This window comes from Salminus brasiliensis, chromosome 15, assembly GCF_030463535.1.
Source record: "Salminus brasiliensis chromosome 15, fSalBra1.hap2, whole genome shotgun sequence".
NCBI lineage: Eukaryota > Metazoa > Chordata > Actinopteri > Characiformes > Bryconidae > Salminus > Salminus brasiliensis.
The window spans coordinates 20,486,960-20,501,126 of NC_132892.1; positions in this window are offsets into that span (position 1 = coordinate 20,486,960).

The following is a 14,167-nucleotide window of genomic DNA, read 5'->3' on the forward strand; positions in this document are numbered from 1 at the left end:
CTGGTGGGACAATTTTTTGGAAATAGAAGTTAGCAATAATGATTCCGGTCTGCTAGCGGTCCATGGGTGGTTTTAAGGAGTTAATGTTTGTTCAGACTTGTAAGAAATGTGTGAAATTTGTACAAAAACAAATTTGTACCAAACAGAAGAGCAGTAAAATAAACTACACACTAACTAAGTTAACTTGGTTAACTAGCTTGGGCAGTGGTGTCTCAGTGGTTAGAGCTCCGGGCTATTGATGACAGGGCTGTGGGTTCGATACCCGGACTCGGCAAGCTGCCACTGTTGGGTTCTTGAGCAAGGCCCTTCACCCTCTCTGCTCCCCGGGTGCTGGCATTGGCTGCCCACTGCTCTGGGTGTGTGTGTGTGCTCACTGGCCCTAGTTCACTAGTGTGTGGTTTCATGTTCACTACCACAGATGTGTAAAATGCGGAAGACACATTTCGCTGTACACAGTACAGTGACAAACACGTGCACCTTTACCTGTCGGTTAGCTAAGTTACTCTATAGTACTATAGTAACATATTTACACTAATAACACTAATATCTACTCAAATGATGTAATATTCAACTATTCATCTATTTCGAAAAGAAAAAATATAATGAAATGGCCTGTAATTAGTGACCTTCCAGTAAAACAGTGGAAACAAACATAACTTCATAGCAAGCTAATATTAACGTTAGCCAAAACACTAGTCGTAAACAGCAAGAAATGACATAGCTTGTCTGGTTTCTGTTAGTAGTCTGTAAGCAGTTAATGATCTAAGCTTCACCATGATGCCAGAAGCTGTTTTACTGACTGTGTTCTAATGGGCTTCCTTAGGTGCTGTTAATTAAACCTGATAATTAGCTCGTTGACTGGGCTGCTGCGGTTACACTGTAACTAACCTCTCAGCTGGGCAACCTAAAGACTAGCCAACATCTAGCCTGCACTGTGGAAATATCCAGAACAGAGTCGTCCCAGCAGTGTATGTTGGGCCCTTTACCCTCTCTGCTCCCCGGGCACTGGAGGTGGCTGCCCACCGTTCTGGGTGTGTGTGTACTCACTGCCCCTAGTTCACTAGTGTGTGTGTGTGTGTGTTCACTACCACAGATGGGTTAAATGCGGAGGACACATTTCACTGTACAGAGTACAGTGACAAATACGTGCACCAGTACCTTTTTACCTTTTAAATTTGTGTCAAATCTATGTAACAGAGATTGTACTGCCGTGACATTGGGAGTGAGGCCAAACCTCTCACTTCAAACCTTAGTTGTTGTTTTTTTCACATACACTAAATGACTGCAGGCATGTGGATCGTGCTCTGAGCACTCTTCCTTAGTGCATGTTCATGATTATAGCCATTGCTTCGAAACCACTGCAGGCTCTGCTTGCGGGAGTGTGTTGACTGGGAGAAAATGCAAGCACCGCTGCCTCTTTACTAGCTTTGGACAATTTGTTCTGCAGGACTGGCCTTGGTTAGTAAACTGTTAAGCGGGGAAACTGTGGCGTCTGATGCCTCAGGCATTCATGTCCTATTTCTCAAAGCTTCATTTGTTGAACATCCTGCACTGCAGAATGTTTGTAGCATTTGCAGCAGCAAAGACCTTGCACATTGTAAGAAGGACCCTGAATACACAGATTCATCACCTAAGGCATGGTTATGGAACTCGATGAGCAAAGGATGGACAAATTCGACCACCCACTAACAGTCAGTTTGAACACTGGGTTTCAAAATGACCAAAAGAATATGTATCCCTGAACAAAAAGTGGGGAGAGCTGACTCAATCAACCGTCTTAAGCACACACACACACACTCGCGCGCACACACTGTCGCACACAGAGAACACTTTAAGTGCAGCAGCAAAGCAATAGAGTGCCACCCACTGTTGAAGACTGGAATTACGCACCGCTGTCTTTTTTATGCCTTCCTTCCAAAAGCTTCTTATAGTCAGTGACATTTCAAACATTAATATTCATTCACACATGAAATGATGTAATCAGAAGTGAAGACCATCAGGCCATGCTGTCAGCATGAATTAAGACTCTCATTGTGGTTAGTGCAGTAGGTAAGCAGTTCGAGAACCCTCAGGTAGAGCGGTCTGGAGGCAATCGAGCTTGAGCAGAAAGGAGAGAGCATAAGAACAAGCCTCTTTTTTTTCTTCCCCAGACATTCTTATTTCTCCAGCGTGCTGCCAAGGTTATCAATAGAATGTGTGCTGGAAGCAGGCAAGCACCAAACAGCATTGCAGCTCTGTATCCTTAAGCCTGCATGAAGATTTCAGTATGCAGTCTGCTTCAGCCAACATCTGAGCTCTAAAAATTGAGTGTGTGTATTAAACAGGCCGTTATATCTCCCTACGCCCCACAACAAGGCGGCCTCACACCATCCAGTTATTTTAATTTACCCACACAGTCTGGCATAGCTTATTCCTTACTCAATTGTCCCTTGTTGCACTGAATAATAGGATTACGACTGCTGGAATAAGCATAGACAAAGCATCATAAAATGTCTCACAAGCCAATAAAGTGGATAAGCTCCAGTCACTGTGCATCTTCACTGCTGGTTCATTGGGGGTTGGAGCAGTGCTCAAGATGCTGCAAATCTGGTCCCCTCCTTGAAAAGTCACACAGAGGGCAACAGTGAGCTTGAGTGCTAGCGATGTCGCCGTTTCCCTCCATCATCCCCCAAAACTCTGCACACAGCACACAGCTTAGGAGGATGCTCATCCAGTGCATCTGCCAACCTCAGGGAAAGCAGCAGAGCTGGAAGATGTTTAGCTGGACATTGCATTGCATGCTGGACGACGCCAGCCTGGGCAGAAGGGAAAAGGATGGGACAGGGCCGAGCATGAATCAGAGACCAGTCACAGCCCGGCGTGTGCATGCATGTTTGTGTGCGCAAGACTTGAGAGTGAAAGATCGAGTGAGTGAGTGAACAGGACTGACTGTGCTTGTTAGCCAGTGAGGTCAGCGAGCGACTAATGTGGCACGGCAACCCATCAGAGATAGTCTATGCATGGGCCAAACTGCTGTCAGTCTAAAAAAAGACTTGGAAACATTTGCATTGGCAAGAGTTAGCATGAGCATTAGAGATAATGTGAAATAAAATTAGTTAGCATGTTGGCTAAACATGGCCATAGTTTCAAATTTGTTGACTGGGGACCCTAAGTGGTCCAGTGGAATAAGGCGCAATCACTATGACCAGAGGATTGCTGGTATGAAACCCAGTCATGCTGCTAGCCGTAGGAGGCTGGGGTGCCAAGAGACCTAGTGCTCTCTCCCAGATAGTGCCACCACTGGTGTCTGCAAGATGATGCATATGTCGCTTCCCTGCAGGTGTGTTGGTTGCCTGGTGATGTTGCATTTGTGGCAGTCAAATGCAAAAAAAAAACAGGCGCTCTGGCCAGCTCTCACTAATGTCGGGAGCATTGCATGCGATAGAGGGAGAATCTGATCCAAATTGGGGAGAAAATGGATTAAAGAAATCAGAAATGGAAACTGGAAGAACAAAAATGAGCCTATAACAGTGTCTATGCAACTAAAATATGTACAGTGCCCTCCATAATTATTGGCACCCCTGGTTAAGATGTGTTCTTCTTTCTAATAAATTTTTTCTAATAAAGTTTTTTTCTAAATAATATAGGACCACGATGGAAAAAAGAGTAAAATCCAACCTTTAACTCAAGTGAATTTATTCAGTAGGAAAAAAATCCCACATTAAGAAATAATTGTTTAACATCAAATCATGTGTGCCACAATTATTGGCACCCCTGATGTTAATACTTTGTACAACCCCCTTTTGCCAACAAAACAGCACCTAATCTTCTCTTCTAATGTTTCACAAGATGGGAGAATACAGATGGAGGGATTTTTGACCATTCCTCTTTGCACAATCTCTCTAAATCATCCAGCGACCTGGGTCCTCTCGTCTGCACTCTCCTTCAGCTCACCCCACAGGTTTTCAATGGGGTTGAGGTCTGGGGACTGAGATGGCCATGGGAGGAGCTTGATTCTGTGTGTGGTTAACCATTTCTGTGTAGATTTGGCCATATGTTTTGGGTCATTATCTTGCTGAAAGACCCAGTGACGACCCATCTTCAGCTTTTGGGCATTTCTCTTATCATCCTCCTCACTGTGCGTGGTGGCAAAATAAACTTGCGTCCTCGTCCAGGCTTGTTTACCACTGTTCCAGTTGTCTTAAACTTCTTAACAATTCCTCTGACAGTAGATATGGACAGGTGTAGGTGAGTGGCTATTTTCTTGTAGCCATACCATTGAATGGTATGTTCCTTTGTCTTTCCCATGTTGAAGAGAAATGGCCTCTGTGTCATGTCATATTTATACCCCAGGGAAACAAGAAGTTGTGAATTACTAATTAAATGTTCCTACATACTCTGATCAACTTCGTAAACTACTGTAGAATTGACAGAAATACTTTAATTACATTTATTTCCTAAGAAATGTTAGGGGTGCCAATAATTGTGGAACAGGTGATTTTATGAAGAATAATTATTTCTTAGTCAGGAATTCACTTGAGTTAAAGGTTGGATTTTACTCTTTTTTCCATCGTGGTCCTATATTATTTAGAAAAAAAACTAAATTTATTAGAAGTTAAAGAACACATCTTAACCAGGGGTGCCAATAATTATGGAGGGCACTGTAAATAATAGGTACAAACATTCATCGCCTAATGTTGCCCATGGATAGCACAACTAGCCTTGCTAGCACAAAGCAATGTAACTAAATAATAAATAAAATAAAATAGCTAGGTACAGAAATACTCATAATCCACTACATACATACTTTTTTTGTGTGTTTTTTTTTTGTGATCAAGATTTTTTTTTTTTACAAAACAACAAGGAGATAGGGGGCAACATAAAAAAAACAAAACACAGACACGTACAAGACACCTAGACAGCAACAATGATCATAGGTATAACATCACAAAATGCATGGATGAAATAAGTCCATAACCTATAACCATATCCTCAACCTATACAGTGGGGAAAAAAAGTATTTAGTCAGTCACCAATTGTGCAAGGTCTCCCACTTAAAAAGATGAGAGAGGCCTGTAATTGACATCATAGGTAGACCTCAACTATGATAGACAAAATGAGAAAAAAAATCAGAAAATCACATTGTCTGATTTTTAAAGAATTTATTTGCAAATAATGGTGGAAAATAAGTATTTGGTCAATAACAAAAGTTCATCTCAATACTTTGTTATATATCCTTTGTTGGCAATGACAGAGGTCAAACGTTTTCTGTAAGTCTTCACAAGGTTGGCACACACCGTTGCTGGTATGTTGGCCTATTCCTCCATGCAGATCTCCTCTAGAGCAGTGATGTTTTGGGGCTGTCGGTGGGCAACACAGACTTTCAACTCCCTCCAAAGGTTTTCTATGGGGTTGAGATCTGGAGACTGGCTAGGCCACTCCAGGACCTTGAAATGCTTCTTACCTTTGTTGTCCTGGCAGTGTGCTTGGGATCATTGTCATGCTGAAAGACCCAGCCACGTTTCATCTTCAATGCCCTTGCTGATGGAAGGAGGTTTGTACTCAAAATCTCACAATACATGGCCCCATTCATTCTTTCATGTACACGGACCAGTCGTCCTAGTCCCTTTGCAGAGAAACAGCCCCAAAGCATGATGTTGCCACCTCCATGCTTCACAGTTGGTATGGTGTTCTTTGGATGCAACTCAGCATTCACTCTCCTCCAAACACAACGAGTTGTGTTTGTACCAAACAGTTCTACTTTGGTTTCATCTGACCATAAGACATTTTCCGAATACTCTTCCTGAACATCCAAATGCTCTCTAGCAAACTTCAGACGCGCCCGGATATGTACTGGCTTAAGCAGGGGAACACGTCTGGCACTGCAAGATCTGAGTCCCTGGCGGCGTAGTGTGTTACTGACGGTAGCCTTTGTAACGTTGGTCCCAGCTTTCTGCAGGTCATTCACTAGGTCCCCCCGTGTGGTTCTGGGATTTTTGCTCACCGTTCTTGTGATCATTTTGACCCCACGGGCTGAGATCTTGCGTGGAGCCCCTGATCGAGGGAGATTAGCAGTGGTCTTGTAGGTCTCCCATTTTCTGATTATTGGTCCCACAGTAGATTTCTTCACACCAAGCTGCTGCCTATTGCAGATTCAGTCTTCCCAGCCTGGTGCAGGTCTACAATTTTGTTTCTGGTGTCCTTCGACAGCTCTTTGGTCTTCACCATAGTGGAGTTTGGAGTGTGACTGTTTGAGGTTGTGGGCCGGTGTCTTTTATACTGTTAACGAGTTCAAACAGGTGCCATTAATACAGGTAATGAGTGGAGGACAGAGAAGCCTCTTAAAGAAGAAGTTACAGGTCTGTGACAGACAGAAATCTTGCTTGCAATGGGATGTTCTGAATTTTTTTTCTCATTTTGCCTCTCATAGTTGAGGTCTACCTATGATGTCAATTACAGGCCTCTCTCATCTTTTTAAGTGGGAGAACTTGCACAATTGGTGACTGACTAAATACTTTTTTCCCCACTGTAGTTAACAGCATGGAGAGTTATTACTGCAAGAAACCAACCAAGCATGAGTTCTGGTGATAATGTTTTTCTGTGAAACATATATAATAGGCATATGACAATTTACTATTCATGTCTAGTAATGACCAAATATGCCAACACAGGTTTTTCTTGCTACCTTATGGTGAGTATGGCAGACATTCATCACCTCTGCATGAATCCTTGGATAGTTTTGCTGTGCAGGATTCTTTGGATTTGGTAAATAAACCATTGAGCAAAGGAACTGTGATGGTTGAAGGCTTGGAAATGTATCTCTTAGTTAGCAGGTTAGCTTGCAATTCATTGAATCTCCAGATTCTCTCTTGTAGTCAGCAATTAGCCTATTCCATAGAAATCAGAAGTGGCTAGCACTGATCGCCTGAAAAATTTACACAGTAGAATCAGTGCTTGGCATGAAAAGGCCCATGTGTAAGTTATTAAAAAAGGAAGAGCAGATGGAAGTGTTCTAATGGTTTAGACTTTCTACTGTGTCAGTTGTGACACCTGGTGGACAAAGGGTAAAGCACAAGATGTTTGTTTCTGAGGGAAACCAGGGTATTTAACTTTGCTCTGAGAATTCTGCCCCCCTGCAGAGTTCAGCTCTGATCATAATCAGGCCAACCTGATCCAGCTAATCTAAGTTGCCAGCAGGATCTGAAGAATGGAGTTACACTACATGGGTCAGATTAGGTCTAAAATAAAATATAATGAGGGATCTAGCAGAGAGGAGCACAGTCGGGAACTCCTGATAGAGGTACTCCTTATGCAACCGCAGAAATAAGTAGTATCACAGTATTCTGTCTATAAAGGCCTGAAATTCCTAAAATCACCTCAATGTTACTCTGGTAGAGTGCTGACACACTCTATTCGTGGCATGGCATCTTTGTCTAGTACAAGTAGACATCAAGGGACAGGATTTTTATGTGATGCATGTTTGGTTTGATGTTAGTACATTAGTCTTATGCAGCCTTCACACACTAATGGTAAATATGAGTTCCCCATTTGGAGTTGCACAAGAACACCCCCTCAAGTCATAATTTCTAGTGGTGCTTTGGGAGAGAATGTAGAGTTCCTAAATTGAGGTGACTTTCAACCTTTTAACATGGTGGAGGAGACAGAATGGTACAAAATAATTCTTTATTTTAACCCTGCAGCTGCTGTTAATAGTTGTTTGTGCACATTATTTTAATCTGTGTGCATTGAACTTGCTATAGGACACTGCTAATCCACACGTATGTATATATATATTTCGATTTTAAATGCAAAAAGGTATCTTTTTGTCTATATGTTGGGCAATATGTTGGGCAATCCTCACTGATTATTGCCTGTGTTGGGAAGTGAGCATCGTCTTGACCAAAATTATATTTTGAATAAATGTAATTATATAATTATAATAATGTTTAGAATGCTTTTTAGACACAGAATATGTTAATATATTAAGTATATATAAAGTATGTCTGTTTATCTAGTCAATGTCTCATTGTTACTTCCTTCAGTTTTTGTCTTTTTATGTTTGTCTATTCAAGGTTTAGTTGTTACCTCGCTCCGTTTATGCCTGAGAGTTCATTCTAGTTAGTCCAGTTGTCACTTTGTTCATTTATGTCCTTAAAGTTTTTTTTGTCTGAGACTGTTCCTCACCTTGTTTGGTTTATGTTCTGGGGTTTGTCTGGTTAGTGTTTAGAAGTCCTTTTGTTATTGTTTCTTTGTATCCTGTCTTGCCTTAGTTTCATGTATCTGTAAATACATTTCCTGCACATACGTTCAGCAAGCCGCGTGACAATACCAGGTCTTTTCTTTTTGTCTATATATTGGGCGATTGGATCAATGGTGTCTACACTGATAACTGACAGGATTGGGAAATAAGCTGAGACGAGGGTGGTCTGGATAGATGTTACATTTTAAATAAATGTAATTAATATAATTGTATTTTATTTATATTAATATTATTTATTATTGCTCATGTAAAATCTATTTTAAGACTCATTCCACCAACCTGCACCACAGAGCGCCACAGGTGGTCATTCCTACCTGTGGCCATCAAACTCTAAAACTCCTCCCTCAGTGTGTGACACTACAGTTTAGTTCAGTAATTTGAACTGCTTCATACAGTATGTTCCATATTTATTATCACTTTGCCATTTTACTATATTTATATAATTTATAAACATGTACATATTACATTTTTTTCTCTTTTTGTTTTCAATTTCATAGAATGATTTTTCTTTTAAGAACGGTTGCAACTGTAACAACTGCAATTTCCCTCCTAGGATCATTAAAGTGTTTCTGTTTCTGATTTTTGGCTCTTGCTTGGTTACGGCCTTGTTGCACTCTTCAGTTGTCTCTTCAGGATATGGAATACATGTTCAGTTTAACAGCCAGATGATTTCGACACACTACACGACTTGTAGAGTCATCAGGTCGCTGTGCTGTTCAAACTACACAACTCGATCTCTTGAAATGGTGAATGCTTTAAGTCATTGTGCTTTGCACGCTACACAACTGTTCAGTGACAGCAGGTCACACATTACACGCCCGTTCCCAGATAAATCACAGACGAGTCTGTCCGCTGTTGTTTTGCCACAAAAACACACCCGAGAAGTGATGTAGGATGGCACGGTACCATGTGTGAGAGTTTTTTTTTTTTATTCTGAGAAACATGGATGTGAGATAAAAGAATATGGGTGAAGGAGTGGGGTTAGAATGCTAGGCCAGCAGAGATGGTCTGTTCTGCAGAGGGAGCTGGAAATAAATACATATACATTTTTTTGCAGTGAAAAACATAGGTATTATGATTGAATGCATGTCAATGTGTTCAGATAGAAACCAGATTATGCCCCTGCAGCACACACACACACGTAGATGCATAATAAGACTGGATTTAGGGAGTCCTTCCTCTTCTTCCTTGGCTTTCCTCTTTCCTTGCGTTGTCATTGGGTGGAGCGCAACACCACACTTACTGGCAGTCATAAAGATGTCATAAGGATCCCGACTTGCCGACAGGTCCAGATATTTAGCATGCTAGATATTTTTTGAACTTGCAGAGGGATCTGCGTCTTTGAACAATTCACATCAGCAGTTTCCTTGGGATCATTATCGTGCTGTAGACTGCCCGATGACTTTGGAGAAGTTTACTGGCTACTTCAATGTTCCTACATGCTTCGGAATTCCCTGTGCTACTGCCTTCAGCAGAGTTAGCTCATTATATCCTCAATGAAGGTTGAGGCCTGTTTCAGATGTCAGACAGACAATTGAGGATTTTTCAGAAGATTAGTGAGGATTGTTCTTCTATCAGCTGTGGGGTTCTTCCTTGACCTTCCAGTCCCTTTGCAATTAATAAGACAGCCAGCGCTAGTTTTCTCTTATTGAGATTCCACACAGTTGATTTTGGTAATCCCAAGGTTTGGCCGATGTCCCTAATGGTTCTTTTGGGGTTTTTCTTTTCTTTTGCTTTGTTGACTTTCTTTGACACAACTCTTGTCCTCATGTTGAGCAATGGCAAATGCTAGACTCCAAATGTGTTTCAAAGCTTAGAAGCAAACCTAGCTTATGAGTATCTTATGCCTGCAATAATGAAGCAATGGAACACACACACCTAAATAATCACAAACGCCTGTACAGTCAAATGTCCCATAAATGATGATGCCCTGAAGTGAGGAGGACTGTTGTAATTCCAAAATGGTGAAACTGAAATGTACCTTTAAGTGAAAATTCTATTTAAAAAATAGAATAAATTCAATTAAAGTCTGGAACGTGTGCTTTGATCATGTCTGATTGGTTGAAACTGTGGAACAGAGAAACAAATCAAGAATTTGTCTCAAACATTATGGAGGGCTGATATCACATGATTTCAAAACATATTCATTCACTAGTAGCTCATCATACATGTTTACAACATGCACTTATCTTCATTATTATAGCATCATTGTCAATATTTCATTGCAAATATTAGCTGTTAAGTGTGGTTTTAGGCCAATACAAGCCTAAGGTGGAAAGTTTTGCTGACCCTAGGATTGTTTATTAAGCTTTTTACACTTTGCTTGTTTTGTAAATCCTGAAGGTGTTTCAGCAAGGCTTTCTGCAGGAGATTTTGCTGCATCTCTGCAAACTCTCCTTGTCAATTACAACTCTTTCACTAAGTTAACCAAAATATTTAATTACACTGAAGTGAAACACAGGGACATGGTCACTGTTGAAAGGGCAGTCACTACATAGGACAGTGCTGCTTTGGAAATAATGGACATTTCAGTCATTTGGGTTCCTAAATGTTATCATTGTGTTTTTAGTGACAAGGTAACAGTGAACAAACCCAGGACCAGGTTGAGATAGAAGGCCAGGGCCTGTAAGAAGTCAATGATCGTTTAGGAAAAAAAGTATTATCAGTGTACAATAATTATCAGTTCCTCTTTTTGTGGAAATTAAAGTGGTAACTTTGCTCATTTTGTCAAACATTGGTGATATCAGTGGATTAAATGAGTCTTGGTTTATTGGTTATCACGTAGGTAAAAGAAACTGTTCTGGACGGACTGACCTACACCACAATGTTCCTGTACATTCACAATCCAGTAATTAATATATACTGTATGTTTAAACATCACAGAAATTTTCTGTATTTGTCTCAAATGTTTTCTACCTGAGATTGCCTGTGTGATGGAGCACCAACGCTGCAGTTAACAGAGAGATCTCCAGAAAAAAAACACCTTTTATAAATAAACATCCCTCTGAACTCTGTGGAGAAGAGTTTAATAAAATGTCTCCATCTGGTGGAGGGTTGAAGTCAAAAGTGTATTGCTGCCAGTTTAACAGTAACAGGAGATTTAAAGGTAAAGGTGCACGTATTTGTCACTGTATACTGTACAGCGAAATGTGTCCTCCGCATTTAACCCATCTGTGGTAGTGAACCCACCCACACACACTAGTGAACTAGGGGCAGTGAGTACACACACACACCCAGAGCGGTGGGCAGCCAACTCCAGCGCCCGGGGAGCAGAGAGGGCCCAACAGTGGCAGCTTGCCCAGGAATCGAACCCACAACCCTGTTCGATAGCCCATCCATAGCCCGGTGCTCTAACCGCTGAGCCATCACTTGCCCCCTTTAGGTTTATAATAAGCACGCTCAAAAGGCACTGTAATACGAAATTAAATAGCTGTGGTGGTTCAGTTTGAGATAAATAATCTAGAATTCTGAACTTCAATATTATGTACCCACATTTACACCTACTGTCATAAATAACATCAACACAATGGATGATGCAAACCACAATATATAAGACTATCCTATTTATTTCATTTTTCATTGCAAAATTGTTGAAATATGTTTTGCACATTCATTTTATTTGCATGTAATTCTGTCTCTTTTAAATTCTGTGAAGTGCACAACATTGCTAAAAATAAGTGGATATTTATAAGCAGTAACTTTGAAACTTTGAAACAAACACTGGCAGCTCAGTGACTTTTGACAGGATGTCAAGTCAAGTCAAGTCAAGTCAAATTTATTTGTATAGCGCTTTTTACAACTGTTGTCGTCACAAAGCAGCTTTACATAATTAGTACTTAATAAAGGACAGAGACAGAGACAGAGAAGAAAGAAGAAATAACATGAAGGGTCAAAGACCCCCGTGAGCAAGCCAACGGCGACAGTGGCAAGGAAAAACTCCCTCAGAGCTGGAGGAAGAAACCTTGGGAGGAACCAAGACTCACAAGGGGCACCCATCCTCCTCTGGCCAGACTATTTAAACATTAATGATAAAAATTACCAAAGCAGATACAACAGAAAGTTGATAGTGGTGATATTAATAGTGTCAGACAGGCACGAGTCCATCTAGGTTTCAGCACGGCCACCAAACAGGCAGCAGCGGCAGGCGGGTGAGCCATGGGTGGTGGCGGGTTGGGGGGGACCCGCTGGCCGGACTGGTAGGTGGCAGCTGGTTAGACGCAGGTAGAGGGGACCTCAGCGGGCAATCTTCCAGCAGGTCGGGCTGGGTGGCCATTTACTCGAAGAAGGTAAAGAGAGAAAAGTTAGTTCTAAGAGGAATTTGATGGAGTGCAGAGAATGTTGAGAATCAGCATCTGGGTATGTCTGACGACTCTGGCAGGTCTGATTATCACAGCATAATTAAAAGGAGAGAGCCAGAAGGTAACACGGACACGGGCGTACCCTGAGAACACCAGCATCTATCTGCTCCACCGTCAACAAACCTGAGTGATCGCGTGTAAGCAGCGAGACGACAGCTCCAGCATCTCAGTGTACCACAATTCCCTGGGTCCACGAACCCCTGGACCTGCAGCCCTTATCTAAGAAACATTAATTACCAAAAGCTAAACTAAACATATAAGTTTTCAGCTTAGATTTAAAGATTGAGACTGTGTCTGAGTCCCGAACATTATCTGGAAGGTTATTCCAGAGCTGGGGGGCTTTATAAGAAAAGGCTCTTCCCCCTGCTGAGGTTTTCTGAATTTTGGGAACGAGTAAGAGGCCAGCACCCTGAGATCTAAGTAGTCTTGATGGTTCGTAATATACTATAAGATCCTGCAGGTACTCAGGAGCGAGGCCATGTAGGGCCTTATATGTTAATAGAAGAATTTTGTATTCGATACGGAATTTAACTGGGAGCCAATGAAGTGCTGATAGAACTGGACTGATATGGTCAAATTTTCTAGTTTTAGTAAGGACGATGTTTTAATAGGATCCTCTTCCCGGCTAGAGCTGCCTGGGCCAACTGTAAGTGCTGTTATTTTTATTGGGGACGTCTAGAAGCAAGCTCAATACAAGCTCAAGAATGAAGTCACTGAACTGCAAAGCATGTAAAATAAGTGGCCTTTTTTGCAACCCTACTAAAGTTCCAGACCACATTTGGAAGCAACTACAGCACAAGCACTGTTTACTGGGGGATTCATGGATGGGATGTTCATGGTTGATTGTCCATTCTTATAATGGTAATAACAGCCTCATGGTCAGCCTCATTATTCTTTACAAATAGTAAAGAATAATTACGCAGTGATTTTAGTGTTTTTGAAGTGGCTCAACTCATTGGCTTATATGTATTGTTGCCCTTCAAGATGCACAACCAAAATAATGTGAGTTAGGAGAACGTTTGACTAAATAATCAGAAACGCTGATGTGGTCTGAGCACAATGTCTGCATTTGAAGCACATATCTATTAGACACCATTGCAAGCTACCATTTATCAGTTTAACCAAATATTGTGGCTGTGTTTCCTGGCGGAGCAGAGAACCCACCAGACATAGCAGCTTAACCTTTATGCCTCTAAGGTACATATTATCAATAATGTGGAATAGCATAATATTCATGCTGACTCGTAATAGGCCGGTGTTACAGATAATGAATCGTAAATAGGACCTAAAGTTATAAAACTAGCCTTGACAAAATTTGATGCTAAATAATGTTCTCATACTTAGTTAGCTAGCACTAATTATACTAATAAGTCTCTTTATGTGTTAGCTAGCATGTTAGTTAGCATGCTATAGAAGGTAAGCTAACTAGCTAGTTAGTCACGAGCACTGTCACCATTTTACAATGAAAAGAAATCAAGACATTTTTTTTAATCGTTTATAAAGTACTTTATATAGTACATTGTCCCAAAGCAGTATTACAGGGATTTGGGTCCGAGCCCCAAGTGAGCAA